Raw genomic sequence first — 14777 nt, forward strand, 5'->3', positions numbered from 1 at the left:
CCTCACATTCCTATCTCACATAATGCCGCTTAAATACAAATATTTCTAAGGGCTTCCTCAAGAATCTTGTAAGTAGTTTTTCCAGAAGGCAGCGAATATTACCTGATCAGCTTTACCCCAATAACCATGTCCTTCCCTCTTCCTTTGTCAGAGTCACTTGCTATGAGTAACCCCCAGGAAATATGTATGCACTACTCTGGGACAATTTAAAAACTTCACTTATGTATGATAGCAATGCTGACGCATCTTCAGTGTCAAACACTATTTAATGAACAGTCCACTTCCTTTTATGGTTACTTTTTAAAAAATGCAAGCCACTTAGCAATCACTTGGAAAAAATCAAATACTGAGCATTTGAGGTTTTTTTCTCTTTTTTGCTGTCTTTACAGGCACTGTGAGAAGTTAGCTGAACGATACCTAGAGAAACAACGGAGACTGTCTTCACCGAGCACTTTTACCACGCGGCCTCCTCTGGAGCCATCTAATGTGGGGACTTTTAGTAATAATTTACTGGGCCGTAGACCTTTTATCTCACAAAAAAGCGCAGGGACTTCGACCACAAGACCACAGCCTTCCTGCCACAGCACGCTGCACCCTTCAAACACGGTTAGAAATAATCGTCATCTTTCTTTTAGGTTTCAGACGTTTTAAAATAATTTTTAATTTTGTGAAATACTGAATTTGACTCACTTATGTTAAATGTCATAGTTATCTTCATTAGTATTAAAGGGAACACATTCCCAACTTTTTAATAACTTTATTCAATAAATGTGACCCAACAGGCACATTTTAAAGTTCTTTAAAAACTGTACTTAAGGCCGGCGCCGCAGCTCAATAGTCTAATCCTCCTCCTTGCGGCGCCGGCACACCAGGTTCTAGTCCCGGTCGGGGCACCAGATTCTGTCCCAGTTGCCCCTCTTCCAGGCCAGCTCTCTGCTGCGGCCAGGGAGTGCAGTGGAGGATGGCCCAAGTGCTTGGGCCCTGCACCCCATGGGAGACCAGGAGAAGCACCTGGCTCCTGCCATCGGATCAGCGCGGTACGCCAGCCATAGCACGCCAGCCGTGGCGGCCATTGGAGGGTGAACCAACGGCAAAGGAAGACCTTTCTCTCTGTCTCTCTCTCTCACTGTCCACTCTGCCTGTCAAAAAACAAAAAACAAACAAACAAACAAAAACAAAACAAAAAAAAACACTGTACTTAAATTTGGCTTTGAAATTGAGTATTTCTGCCTAGTAACTAAATGCATGCCTTGAGATACACTGGCTCATTTTCTGATTTTGCATTTACTGTAGTTCCGTACTTTTTAAGTTTTGGTGCACCACCCCAAGTTTTCTACCATTAATCGTCAGTGAATGACTGGCAGGCCACCATTTCATCGCAGGTGAATGTTTATTACTTAAAGGGATCCAAGATAAGTGCTTTCCGTGGATTAAAGAAGTTGGAGCACTGTAAGTTCTGTTCTAATTTCTTTTTTTTTTTTTTTTTTTTGACAGGCAGAGTGGACAGTGAGAGAGACAGAGAGAAAGGTCTTCCTTTTTTTGCCGTTGGTTCACCCTCCAATGGCCGCCGCAGCCAACGCGCTGCAGCCGGCGCACCGCGCTGATCCGATGGCAGGAGCCAGGTGCTTCTCCTGGTCTCCCATGGGGTGCAGGGCCCAAGCACCTGGGCCATCCTCCACTGCACTCCCTGGCCACAGCAGAGTGTGGCCTGGAAGAGGGCAACCGGGACAGAATCTGGTGCCCCGACCGGGACCAGAACCCGGTGTGCCGGCGCCAAGGCAGAGGATTAGCCTAGTGAGCCGCGGCGCCGGCCTTCATTTTCTTAATAAGAACACTTCCTAATTATAATATAGCATTTTATTTCAATTTTTAAAAATTACTTCCATTGTTGGACAACTGTAGAACAGGTTTTTTATATATAAAGATTTATTATTATTTATTTGAAAGAGTTACAGAGGCAGAGAGAGGGAGAGATCTTCCATCAGCTGCTTCACTCCCTAGACAACCACAACAGCCAGAGCTGGGCTGACCCGACAGGTCTCCCCCATGGGTTCAGGGGCCCAAGCACTCGGGCCATTCTTCCACTGCCATTGCCGGCATATGGGGAGTAGATCAGTGGACGGAGAACGCACTCACAGGATCGGAAGAGGAGCTGGCGCTGCAGGCGGAGGATTAACCTACTGTGCCACTGTGCCGGCCCCCAGAAATGTCTTTTTGTATGCTTGTGAGCTGGCTGGCAGACCCTAGGTAGCTGCAGCACAGGACTGGCCCCAGAAAAGACCAGGGCAGGATTCGAGGGTTGGCACTTTCAGCCCCAGCCCCCACCTCTGGGCAGGGGACAGAAGCCAAAGGTGAATTTGGTCACCAGTGGTCAAGCATTTACTCAATCATGCCATCATGCCCATGTGATGGACCCAAATAAAAACCCGAAAGGTTGGGTTCGCGAGACTGCAGACAGCTGAACACACGGAGGTTTCTGGAGGGAGGCCACGCCCCCTCCCACATGCTTGCTGCATTTGTCTGCTTTTCATCACTTACCTAAGACACCCCAGAGGGGCTGCTTGCGGGGAGAATGGCTTGTTTCAGCCTACAGTCTGGAGGTTACAGTTCAGGAGCAGGCGGCCCCGTTATCTGGTGAGTGTGGAAGAACAGTCATGTGACAAGCCAGGAAGCAGAGAGAAGAGCTGGACTGAACTGGAACTTACCCAACTCCCTCAGGAGGCCCAGCCTCTGAGGGGATGTCCCCAGTGACCCAAAGACCTCCCATGGGCCCTAGCTCCTTGTCACCACAAGTGGGGCAAGTTTCCAGCCTCAATCCATCAACCATTAAGATATTGACACCTACGGGCCAGTATTGTGGCGTAATGGGTTAAGCCTCTGCTTGCAATACCGGCATCCCACATGGCCTGGCCATTGCGCTATTTGGGGAGTGAACCAGTGGATATAGGATCTCTCTCTCTCTCTGTAACTCTGGCTTTCAGATAAATTAAATAAACCATTTTTTAAAAAAGATATTGACATTTTAAAATATGCATGAGTTTTATGGAGATGAGCATTTTTCTTCTTGGGCACATTATGTAATTTTTTGGAAATTTCAATTTTTTCTTAACATAAAAGAAATGTAACAAAGACATTACCATAAGTTCTATTTATGACATTTCTAAATTTTGTTTAATAATGACAAAAAGTGTTCTGGACATTGATGGTGGTGATGGCTGTGTGACAAGCGAACACACTTAATATCTTCAAAACTCTATTTGAGGAAAGGTGGCAAATTTGCCATTATGTGCATTTTACCACAATTAAAAATAAAGCAAAAAAAACAAAAGGCACAGAGGAGGTTGGCTAGGGGGAATTGTAATTCAAGAACGCATGAGTGCCATAGATGCAGAAATGTCATAAATAGGATAGTAATTGTTCTATTTTTAAGTATTTTATGTTCAAAAATTGAAAACTCAAAAAAAAAAAACCCTTTATTTTGTACAGTGATTTTGGGTTCACAACAAAACTGAGCAGAAAGCAGAGTCCCCATGTACTCTTTGTCCCCACACGTGCGTGATCCCCCCTCCCCCATTGTTATCCCTTGCCACAGAGCTATACTTGCTGCAGTCCAGGGACCTCCACTGCCAGGCCGTCACCACCTGAAGTGCCAGAACATTGTCGTCTTGTAAAACTGAAACTCACAACCATCAGACAACAACTCCCATTGCTGCCTCCCAGCCCCTGGCAACCACAGTCCCAGGGTCTAGCTCTGTGCTTCTGCCAGCTCCAGGTACCTCATGTGAGTGGCTCCCCACAGTCTCTGCCCTCTGGTGTGTGATTGTATAGAATTCACTTCATTTCCCAAAATTTCTTCCAGGGTGTCTTTCCAGGGCGTGGGTTGCCTGTGTGTGAAGTTAGTGCTGGAGGCCTTGCTCGTACAGGGCAGTAAGGCAGGTCCTGCGCCTGTGAGATGCAAGGTGTGATGATGAGTTAAACATCAGCCATCATTGCGCTGGGGCTGGGAATCACGTTGACGTTAGTACAACACTAATGGCACTATTTTCCCTCTCTCTACCCCCAGTCTGGGGTCAGGGGGAGGAAGTGCTCCCAGGCTCTTCCCCTTTGTGGGAGCTACTCTTGGAGTGTGGTGGGTCCTTCCCCAGGGCCAGGAGCAACCTCTTCCCACGAGGGGGCGCCCGGCTCCTGCGTTCACAATGCTCTTGAGCCGCCCAAGGAGGCCGCTTGCCCTTTTCCGGATCTGCTGGGCCTCCTGGGCTCGCTGCTGGCCTTGGGGGTGCAGAGCTGGAAGTCCAGCAGTCAGGACAGCCCGTCCTCCTGGGGGCCTGGCTGAGGAGCCCTCAGGAGCTGTGAGGCCGTGGCTGGAAGCCATAAAGCCCCCTCTCGGAGAGCACGCAGGCCTGGGCTCACCTCACAGCTCAAGTTGGTCACAAACCTAAGATTTTGAGCTAACAGAAAAACCATGAGGTCCAAAGACAAATGTGCTCATCTGCTTTGCCTTCCTCTGTGGCACTTCCTAAAAATTGAAAGCTGCGTGGGAGGCACAGGAAGCCATCCCCTGCACTTGCTCGCCGAGGCCGGGCCTGGCCTGCGAGCTGCTGGCCCTGCAGGCACCGCCTTTGGTCCCCAGCTGATTCTGCAGTGGGCTTTGCGACCTCGCCTCCTGGACCGCGTGCTGTGGGGCCAGCCCCTTCACCTGACGGTGCTGATGTGGAAATGTAGATTCCACCTTCCTAGCAGGAAGCAGCCATTCAGGAATTCCCTACAGCTTCAAATTTCAGCGAGACCAGACGGGGCTCACACCCAGCCCTACAGCCGGGCAGAGCTGAGTCCCGGGCTTCCCGGGCTGCCTCCTGCTTTGACCAAGATGCAAACTGATGCCATAAGTTGAAGACTCACTCGCTGCTCCCCCGTGTCTGGCACAGCTGGGGTTAAGACATACTGCACAAAATTCACGCCGGAGGACTGCATGCTGGTAATTAGGAGAGGGCTCCTGGCTCCCCTCCAGCTGACACAGATGGTGTCTGTCTTTTTAATTAATTAATTAATTTATTTGGAAGTAACAGAAAGGGAGAGAGATATCCTCCATCCACTGGTTCACTCCCCCGGTAACCGTCCCCGGAGGTGGACCAGGCAGAAGCCAGGAACCAGGAGCTTCTTCCAGGTCTCCCACATGGGTGCACTTGAGCCCAGGCACCTGAGCCATCTGCTGCTGCTTTTCCCAAACCATTAGCAGGGAGCTGGATCAGAAGTGGAGCAGCTGGATTCAAACTGGAGCCCATATGGGATGCCAGCATTGTATGCGGTGGCTTCACCCACTGCACTGCAGTGCTGGCCCCCACACATGGTGCCTTTAAAACACAACTGCGCAGTCTCCGAGGCGCCTTTTCAGTGAGAATGAAACACACAACGCCTGACTTCCCATTTCCTACCAGTCCAGGCTCCAGCTTTCAGCACCTTCTCCTGAGTCCTTGTCCTAATTGCAGAGTGCCTGGTTGCAGTCCCCAGCTGTCCTGTCCGCTCCAGGTCTGCCCTGAGTTCTCATGCCAGATCTGTCGCCAGCTTGTGGTTCGCTGCTCCCCCACGACTCAGCTATCAGAAGCAGCTTCATGGAAGACGGCTCTGGAGGCTGACTCGGAGACGCCCTGCCACCCACCCCCAGAGATCAGCGCCCAGGTGTGGGCGGCAGCCCTCACAGAGAGCACCAGGTAGCACAGAGGTCCAGTGTGGAGGGGAAGGGGGTGCCTAAAGAAGGGGGACCCCATGGCCCAGGTTCCAGACCTTAGCATGACTCCATGGTGCTGGGGCCAAGGTGCTCACAAGATGCTGATGCAGGAAGCCACTACCATAAGAAAGATCAGATGCCTCCTGGGCCAGCCCACAGTCAGGGACAGGGACAGGGACAGGGACAAGGGCAAGGGCAGAATCTCCTTGCTGGTTGTGTCTCAGAACAGGTGTGGTACGATTCCAGTCTAAACGGCAGGGCTACTCTGTCTGCTTTCAGTTCCTGGAGAGGTTCAGGTTGAACTCCCTATTCTGATTGGTTAGTGCCTCTGCCCTATCAGCAAAATACGATGGCCATCACCCTTAATAAGAGCGAGCCTGTGCCTGCCGGAGGAGCCGGATTTCCAGGGAGCCTTTCCCCCCAAACTCATTGTAAACCCTCGTTAGACGCTAAGAGACGCTTCGTGCTGGTTAACTACCGGCACCCAGCACACAGTAGATACTCCCAGCATTGAGCTCACACAGTCCCAGGTGCCTGGCCGGGCTCTGCCAATTTGTTCCTGAGCTTCCCTTTCAGAGCCCCTGTGGTAGACCCCTCGCCCTCCCTGAAGTGTGTGCAGACTGGACCGTCCTGCGAGGCACTGTGTTTCCCCCGCTGCTCAGCAGTGACTCTGAGCAGGTGCTACACGCCAGGGGTGGAGCTATGGCAGTAGGTAAAAGAGTCCGCTGCCCTGCTGGAGTCTGGGGAACGCGTGAGACAGTGCACACACGAGATGAGTCGTACAGGTGGAGAAGGTCCCGGGGCTGTGGAAGTGCACGGCGGCGGGATAAGGTGGCCTCCTGGATGAGGAGCAGTGTCAGCAGAGACCAGAGTTCCGTGGGGGAAGGAAAAGAGCATGGGGAGGTGAGAAGATGAGCAATGGGCGAGCAGATAGCATCAGCGCAGACTCAGATGGGAGGGAGTACGTGTGTTGGAGCAGCAGAGGTGGGCTGTGGGCGTGGTGAGGATCCGAGGTGTGGCGCCCAGGAGAACGTACCTGTGCACCCGTAACTGCAGGCAGCAAAATCGGCCAAAAAGCTCCAGCTGCTACGCCAGAGCCAGGCTTCCCCAAGGCAGGGAACTGCTCTGGCGTGACTTCGGCTATGGACCCCACCTTGGCTGTGCTGAACCTCCCTCGGACGGCAGCCTGGGACACCTCGAGCCCCCATTCTCACCCTCCACTTCCCATGGGTCAGACTCTGCTCGCAGCTGCTGGCTCTCACAGCCTCCTCGCACTCCTGTCACCGTGCTGTGCACAACACCTGGGGCTTTGTGCAGATGCCGATGCAAAGCCGGTGGAGAACGGTCCGTGAGGGATGGTGAGGACCAGAGGTACCCAAAAAAGATCTGTCTGATAGCAGGGTGGAGAATTTGACAGGTTGGGACCAAAACAGGGACAGCCAGGCCCCTTAGGTGGTGACTACAGTGACCCAGGTGAGATGGGTTGGACTACAGGGTGGGAGAGGAGGTTCAGGAACATGGGAAATATTTAGGAAGAGTAAGAGATGGCCTTTGTTGGTGGATTCATTGAACATGGAGTATGAGGCAGGGAAGATTTGATGACCCTGGAATCCTGGCTCACGTGGCAAGGGGGACAAAGCCAGTGGTTAGCAGTTGTCTCCAGCTGCACCTATGGAAAAAAATACAGCACCTGCCAGTGGGAGAGGAGCTCTGTTGCTGGTCTGGGATTCCTCAGTGGCCTCCCCACTACGTTGGGGAACATCTCCCACTGTTTGCTTGAGTTCAGCTCACCAAACAGCCTCTGGATTGTACATTTGGCCACACGGGCATTCGGACACCAGGCAGGCCTCTCTGGAAAGGAACAGTGCCCATTGCAGAGGAATAAATGAATGGATTGGCATTTGAGTTTATTCAGCAACACCATGGGTGTCCGATGGTCCTGAGCCAACATTTCCAAGGCCGGGATACTGGCAAGGATGGAGCCTGGCTCCGGCCCGTGTCGATTTCTCCAGGCTGACCCCACCCTGCTCCAGAGGCCGGCTAGCCTTCCTCAGAGACACACTGCAGCAGACTACACAGTGGCCCCACAAGTGGCCACAATCCTACATGCCTGGAACCCGTGTGACAAAAAGGACGGTGCTGATAAGTGAAGGACTAGAGGCGAGGCGATCGTCCTGGATTACCTGAGTTGGGCTGATGCTATTACAAAGGTCCTACTAAGAGGGGGCCAGGGAGAGGGGAGAGAGTAGCAGAGATGGTGATGGAAGCAAGAAAGGACCGTACAGGGCAGGAGCCGGGAGCCAAGGAATGCCAATGGCACTGGAAGCCAGAACAGACAGGGAACAGACGGTCTTCCAGGGCCTCCAGAGGGAACGCCCACCTGCCGACACCTTGCTTTCAGCCCAGTGCAACTGATTTCAAGAATCTAAGTTCAGGACTCTAAGAGGATGCATTCGTGTTGTTTTAAGCCACTAAGCCTGTGGTGAGTCATTACAACAGCAACAGGAAACCAACATACACACCAACTGTACCATCTCAGCTTTTCCAGAGAGCAGCAAACAGCAGATTGAAAAACCTCCCCCACACGGGGGTTCTTCAAGAAGTTTGTGGAAAATGAAATGAAAAGATAAGTTTATTTTGGTGGAAATTTTTATAGATCCATATATACGAGGGGTCTTCTCAGAGATCATGTGCATTTTGAGAAAACACAGACTAAATGTAGGATGGACCTGTGTCATTTTGGTGTCTGCCTAGCATCATCTGGATAAAAACCTTTCCTATTTTGGGGAACTTTCAGGCCAGAACTACATTTCCCAGGATCTCTTGCAGCTAGACTATTAGCATGTGAGCTGAGCCTCACTATTCAGATGCACCTGAGGGACTGTTCCTGGGGGTGGGGCGTACTCAGTGGGGTATCATTTTCTCAGGGGCAGCAGTGTGCCCTGGCAGTGGTGGTCCAACCCAGACACCGAAGTCTGCACTCAGACAACCTAGGTGTCTGGGTTTCCGGCTTGATTTCTGGCCTTTCGTGAGTCGCAGAATAGTCTTCCATACGTTGGCTTGCTACTGACCCCACGCTCTGGCTTCTTCCATGTGCAGTGGAGAACATCGACTCGTGGTATGATCGCAGCCTATCTGTTATCCTGCCGGAAGGGGAAGCACTTGGCCTTTCCAGGCTGCCAGGCCTGTGCAATAAGACTGGGAAATGGAAGCCCAAGTGCTCGTTAGCCCCCGTGTCCAGCTGCACAGCGTCAGGGTGACCGCAGACCAGCTGGGCCTCTTTAAGCCTGGAGTGGCCACTGCGGGGGACCATGGCCATGACCAAGGAAGGAAGAAGGGCTGACTGGTTTCTGGGTGGGCTGCAGGAGGCCCGTCTAGGCCAGGCAAGGATGACCAGTGGGCTTGCCCCAGATCCAGAGAGGGATTTCCTGGAGGCACCTTGCCGAGTCAGTTTTCCTCAGGGGCAGCCAGTTCCCATTGCAGGATGGAGGCGAGCTGCCTGGAGTGTTGCTGACTTCCCTCTCCCTCTCTTCATCCTCCCTCTGGCCTCTGGATGCAGAGAGCTTGGGGAGGAGGGGCCCAATGTGTGCAGAGCCCTGACCCACATCCCGCTTCCAGGAGCTCGCGTTCAGCCGGGAACACTGTCAAGGCCATGACAGATGCGCCGTCTTCCTTGGGTCAGCTTTGGATGAAGTCATCCTTTCCCTCTGGGTTCTGTCAGGATCCGTCCTCGGTGTTTCTGAGTCACTCGACAGTTTATAAGCACTTGGAAACCAGAAGCACTGTGAGAGTGGCTCTGCGAGGGGGATTTTATCCCAAGCCTGTTCCTCCAAGGGTGCCCTTGACTCTGAACCAAGAACGTTGACCAGAAAATTGAATGTGAGAGGAAGTTTGAGAATCAAGGGGCATAAAAGAAGGGGAAGCTGTCCGTGGATGTTCAGGCAGGTGTAGGACTGGTGGAGAGCACGAGATGGAACCCACGGCTCTACGCACCCCACACTCCCCGGGGAGGGGGAGGGGTCTTGGCTCCTACCAGGGGCAAGTCTGGTAGCGTCGTCTCACAAATGGCTTCACTCGAATAATGCTGGTCCTCGCTGGGGAGAGGCTCTCTGGGGAGCATTGCCTGAAGTCTACCTTTGGGCTTTTTTATTCCTTTGGCTTAGGGCTAGACTATTACAATCCAAAAATCTGTAGGAAGGTAAAATTAAAAACGTGTCCATACCCCGTAATTTCATGATGATCAACATAGACATATTTAGCCAGGTCCTTTCCAGGAGCCCTTCAGCAGAATACCCTCATAAGAAGTGGATTGCATTTTTACAGGGGGGAGGAGGGCTGTGAAGGTTCCCTGATGGAGCAAAGCCATCACGCTGTGGGCCCATCTGCCACCTCCTTGACAGCGTGTACTTCATTTACTACCCTTGGAGATGCAGCCCTAGAGAGGGCTTGCCCTGGGCCTGACCGTCCTAATTAAAAGTTCAAGTGGATTTCTGATGGAAACTGAGATTGCTACCCAGTGCAGTCCAAAGGTCAGCAGCCTGGGTTCGTTGTGCTTTGCTGACAAGGCTGCAATAAATTGAGTTCATTGCTGATGTGGATACAGTGAGTTCTATCCAAACAGTAACTTCTGCTTAACACTTGTTTTCCCAAGTGCATGTTCATTTGCAGAGTTCTTTCACAAAGATCTCCTGCATCATTCCCCTGGCACGTATAGCAATATGACAGAGCAAGGGTGGCCCTTCCCAATCACAGGCTCCCTGGGCCGATCACCTGGTCTTCATCGCTACTAACTCACCCTTGAGGGAAAGTCTCTGTCCCTTCCCATTCCTGGAGCAAGTACATTGCCGTTCCAACATGGGAATTCTGTGCTCTGTACTTTAAAATAAACTTGTTTATTTGAAAAGCAGAATTACAGAGAGGCAGAGGCAGAGAGAGAGAGGTGTCTTCCATCTGCTGTTTCACTCTCCCACATGGCTGCAACGGCCAAGCTGTGCCGATCCAAAGGCAGGAGCCAGGAGCTTCCTCTGGGTTTCCTACACGGGTGCAGGGGCCCAAGGACTTGAGCCGCTTTCACTGCTTTCCCAGGCCACAGCAGAGAGCTCGATCGGAAATGGAGCAGCCAGGCCTTGAACCCGCGCCATATGGGATGCCGGCACTGCAGACAGTGGCTTCACCCGCTACACCACAGCACCAGCCCCTCTGTACTTCCTAAGAAAATCTAAACATCGTCCCCTCTCTTGTCCTCCCAAGACAATCTCTTTTCCCAGCGCTGGATCTCAGAGCTTGGCAGTCCCTGGCGCTGTCTCCAGGTGCACAGGCGGAAGGCCTTTGTCAGGTAAAGCTTAACACACCCGTCGGCCCACCGCACCCCAGGTCCTCCCCAACCAGGCTCCTGACACTGTTCAGACGCCACATATTGTGCGGACTCTGTTGGGATTACCTGCTTTGCAGGATCTTGACTCCTGGAGTGAGACCATCCCTGGAGCAGTCTATAAAGATCACCAACTAATTCTCTCCAAGGCTGGCATCGGTTTAATTCCAAGACGGCCTAACACGAGTGACCCACACACTTGGTTGTTTGGGTCTGCCCAGCCCTTCCTGCACTCCAGGAAGCAGGAGGTAGTCACTCTTCAATAATCTATAAAATACTAAGAATCACCTACACGTCATTATGAAAATGACAGCAAATGTTTTTAAGCACAATTACAGCAGGAGGACGTGGTCACAGTTCACGCGCATCCTGCTTTGGAACTCACAAAACATCCCCTTTAGCTCAGTGCTTCCTTTCCCTCCCCTAAGGAATTTACCATTGTTTGTAAATATAGAATACCCCAACACCGCTTTGTTTAACCACATTTCAAACAGCCTTCCAGAGTACGGAGGATTGGATTGTTTTTCACTCAAAGCCACCAAGGTAGGAGTTTCAAGTGTATAGCCGAATGTACTGTGACAAATGCATACACCCATGTAACCACCACCACACTCAAGATTCAGTTGGTTTCCACCCCCTCCCCCACCCTGCCAAGGTTCCCGCACCTCTTTGCTCTCAGCTCTTGTTTCTACTCCAAGCTCCAGGCAAACACTGATCTGCTTTCTGTCATTGCATGTTTGAATTGTGCTGTGCTTTAATCTTAATGAGAATATCCAAAATCAATAAAAAGGAGTTCTGCAGGCTTCTGCTTGAAATCCTACAAAGGGTCCATGTGAGACAATTTTAACACAAGAAAGGGCAACTCATATGTTATCTGAGCCACACAAAATGGATCTTTTCACTGTCTTCCTTCCTTTCATGAATGTGGTAAATTATTTCAGAAGATGGTGCCAATAATTCCTCCACTCTCTTTGACCACGTGCCTCTCCTTGCATCCCCTTGAACCAGGAATGACTTCATGTGGGATTTGATCAAAAGGATGTGGAGGAAGTGATGTTCAGTCAATCCCAGACCCATGCTGTACAAGATCCAATGGTGGCCGGAGCCGAGGCTCAATAGGCTAATCCTCCACCTAGCGGCGCCGGCACACCAGGTTCTAGTCCCGGTCGGGGCGCCGGATTCTTTCCCGATTGCCTCTCTTCCAGGCCAGCTCTCTGCTGTGGCCAGGGAGGGCAGTGGAGGATGGCCCAAGTACTTGGGCCATGCACCCCATGGGAGACCAGGAGAAGCACCTGGCTCCTGCCTTTGGATCAGCATGGTGCACCGGCCGAGGGAGGGTGAACCAACGGCAAAAGGAAGACCTTTCTCTCTGTCTCTCTCTCTCACTATCCACTCTGCCTGTCAAAAAAAAAAAAAAAAAAATCCGATGGTGTCCATCTTTGGCCTTTTGAGATTCAGCCACCATGTGAATAAACTCAAGCCAGACCAATGAATGATGAGAAACTGTGGAGAGGGAGAGCCCACACAGTTCCCTGCCCTTCTAACCACCGCAGCTGAGGAACCAGAGCTATAATTGAAGCCACCTTGGGATTCCAGCTCCAGCTAAGCTCCCAGCTAAATGCAGCCACATAAGTGGCTTCTGCCAACTAAATGCAAAGCAGAAGAACTTCCCACCTGAGCCCAACCAGCCCACAGACTTGTGAGAAATAATAAATCTTTGTTGGTTTTGTGGGTAGTTAGTTTTGCATCAGTAGATAAGTAATGCAGTCAAGAACATTGATGGAAGGTAATGACCTCATAGAAACACTTGAAACCATGTCAGTAAAGGGAAAGGACATCAGCCTGGACCACACTAGGAAGCACTCTCTGCCCCCTAGTGCATTCCGAGGTGCAGGTCATTAAACCTTTGTCAGGGGCTCCTGAAAACTCAGAATGAGTCTTGGTGCAAGGAAGAAAAGAGACCCCAGATCCTCCTTCCAGTTCTTTGTGGCTTTCAAAGGAAAAGGCTCACGGGAATGTGAGGAATCACTGCCCAAGATTCTGAGTCTCCAGGGAGACCTAGGATGCCTCAAGGGGTAGGAGCCTCCTAGAATCAATCTTCCTTAGGAAGACTCAGTGGAGAAATGACTCAGGAATTCCCACGATCACAGCCTGGCCTGGCCTGCAGCATACACCAGCTACTCATAAAAATGTTAATCAACTTCTGCCCAAGTTATCTGGATATTCCAAAGGCCCATTAGACTTAAGGAATCCAAGACTGGTCCTAAGGTACCCAACAGGCATGGATGGTCCACTTTGGTAATTACTAGATCATCATGCATACTCGGCAGTTCAGAGAGAACCACTGAACATTTAATCTGGAGGTGGATCATTTTGCTCATTGTTGACTTGGCTTTCACCCAGCACTGAATCATAGGGTGGGACCAGCTTGGGACATCACATAAACCTGTCACTTACCCTTTCTTTCCTGGAAGAACTGATCATCTCCAACCAAATCTCCAAGTCATGGAAAAAAGATTCTTTAGGCAGCAACTCATTTGAATCCAGGGGGACTCGAAACAGGATGGATGTAAATCATCGCTCTACATGTTTGAATAACCAGGTGGTTAAAACCAGGAGACTGGCATTTCCTGACAAGTGCAGGCACAGGCTGCTTTGAGGGGGATCATCCCTGTCCCACCTGGAGCAGCAATTGCTTGGTGAGCCCCTGCGAGGCAGGGAGGATGGGCACAGGAGGAATTTCCTGGCCTGACCCAGAGAGCCGTTTCTGCGTCTCTAGCTGAATTTGTAACATTTGCAGTGGTCCCAGCCCATCATCTGGGTCTCCGTTATTCCCTGAGCATGCACTGAGGTGAGTTCCTATCGTCACCCCCCAGAAAGCAGGAAGGGAGACGGAGTGGGGGTGTAACCAGCCCAGGAACTCCTGGTAGAGGGAAGGGTGACTCAGCCAAATGAGTATGGCACGGACAAGGAGGGCCAGCAGTAAATGCAGGGCAGCACACAGTGGCTGTCAGCAAGCGGGAGTGCTCACTTCCTAAATCTGTTTGTGTCCTACTGAATAAATCCACCAGACTTGACCCTGTGCTTATGGCAGGTCTCTTAGCAGCGTGCAAGCATTTTGAAATGCTGTCAAGTGTACACAAGGAAAGGAGGAGTGACTTTTGTTATTAGCTCTGTCTGTAACTGGAAGGTGGCCACACCCTCTGGCATCTGATTGAGTTGGAAAAAGGCCCCAGGGTGTCCTGTGCTGGGGACACCAGGTGACTACGTCCTAGCCAGGAGATCCCAGCAGGTGCAAGGCTGAAGGGAAATGCGCAAGCTTGCAGGGTTTTCCTGTCTGGAGGGAGCATCCGGCTGAGTCACCCTTCCCTCTGCCTGCAGGGTCAACTCCCAGGTTCTGTGAGCCCACTGTCCCCCCAGCCCATCTTCTTCCTTCCCTCAGTCCTCTTGCCTTCTCTAGACAGCCATGCCAGTTGAAACTGGAACCCAGAATACACTGATGACAATAGGCTTTCTCTTGTAAGCTTGAAGTCTAAACAATGGCAATGACATATTCCCCAAAGCAGGAACCAGCTAAAACTTGGCAAAACCAAACTACCATCAAGGATCTTACAAATAAAGCAAGAGGTGGGGTATCATTGAGATCAGCACAGTTACAAAGTCTCAATGCTGAGTGCTTTG

General features: G+C 51.3%; 2 long non-coding RNA genes across 4 annotated transcripts in view; one reads left to right on the forward strand and one right to left on the reverse strand.

Moving 5' to 3' along the window:
* Positions 1 to 783, forward strand: part of LOC149122556 (uncharacterized) — a 62636-nt gene extending 61853 nt beyond the window's left edge. Inside the window, exon 6 of the long non-coding RNA XR_016218906.1 lies at positions 390 to 783. This is a non-coding gene — a long non-coding RNA (uncharacterized LOC149122556). The remainder of the gene's footprint in view (positions 1 to 389) is intronic.
* LOC149122557 (uncharacterized) overlaps positions 1 to 11410 on the reverse strand; it is a 56726-nt gene extending 45316 nt beyond the window's left edge. Inside the window, exons 1-2 of one of the 3 annotated variants that reach the window (XR_016218907.1) lie at positions 11166 to 11393; positions 2539 to 2631 (exon numbers count right to left, since the gene is read on the reverse strand). This is a non-coding gene — a long non-coding RNA (uncharacterized LOC149122557). Of the gene's footprint in view, positions 1 to 2538; positions 2632 to 11165 lie in introns of all 3 variants that reach the window. The other 2 variants (XR_016218908.1, XR_016218909.1) reach the window with 2 other exon arrangements.
* Between the last annotated feature and the right edge of the window lie 3367 nt (positions 11411 to 14777).

Source organism: Oryctolagus cuniculus, chromosome 13, assembly GCF_051225735.1.
Source record: "Oryctolagus cuniculus isolate XC-2025 breed Fujian yellow rabbit chromosome 13, ASM5122573v1, whole genome shotgun sequence".
In the NCBI taxonomy this organism is placed as follows: Eukaryota; Metazoa; Chordata; class Mammalia; order Lagomorpha; family Leporidae; genus Oryctolagus; species Oryctolagus cuniculus.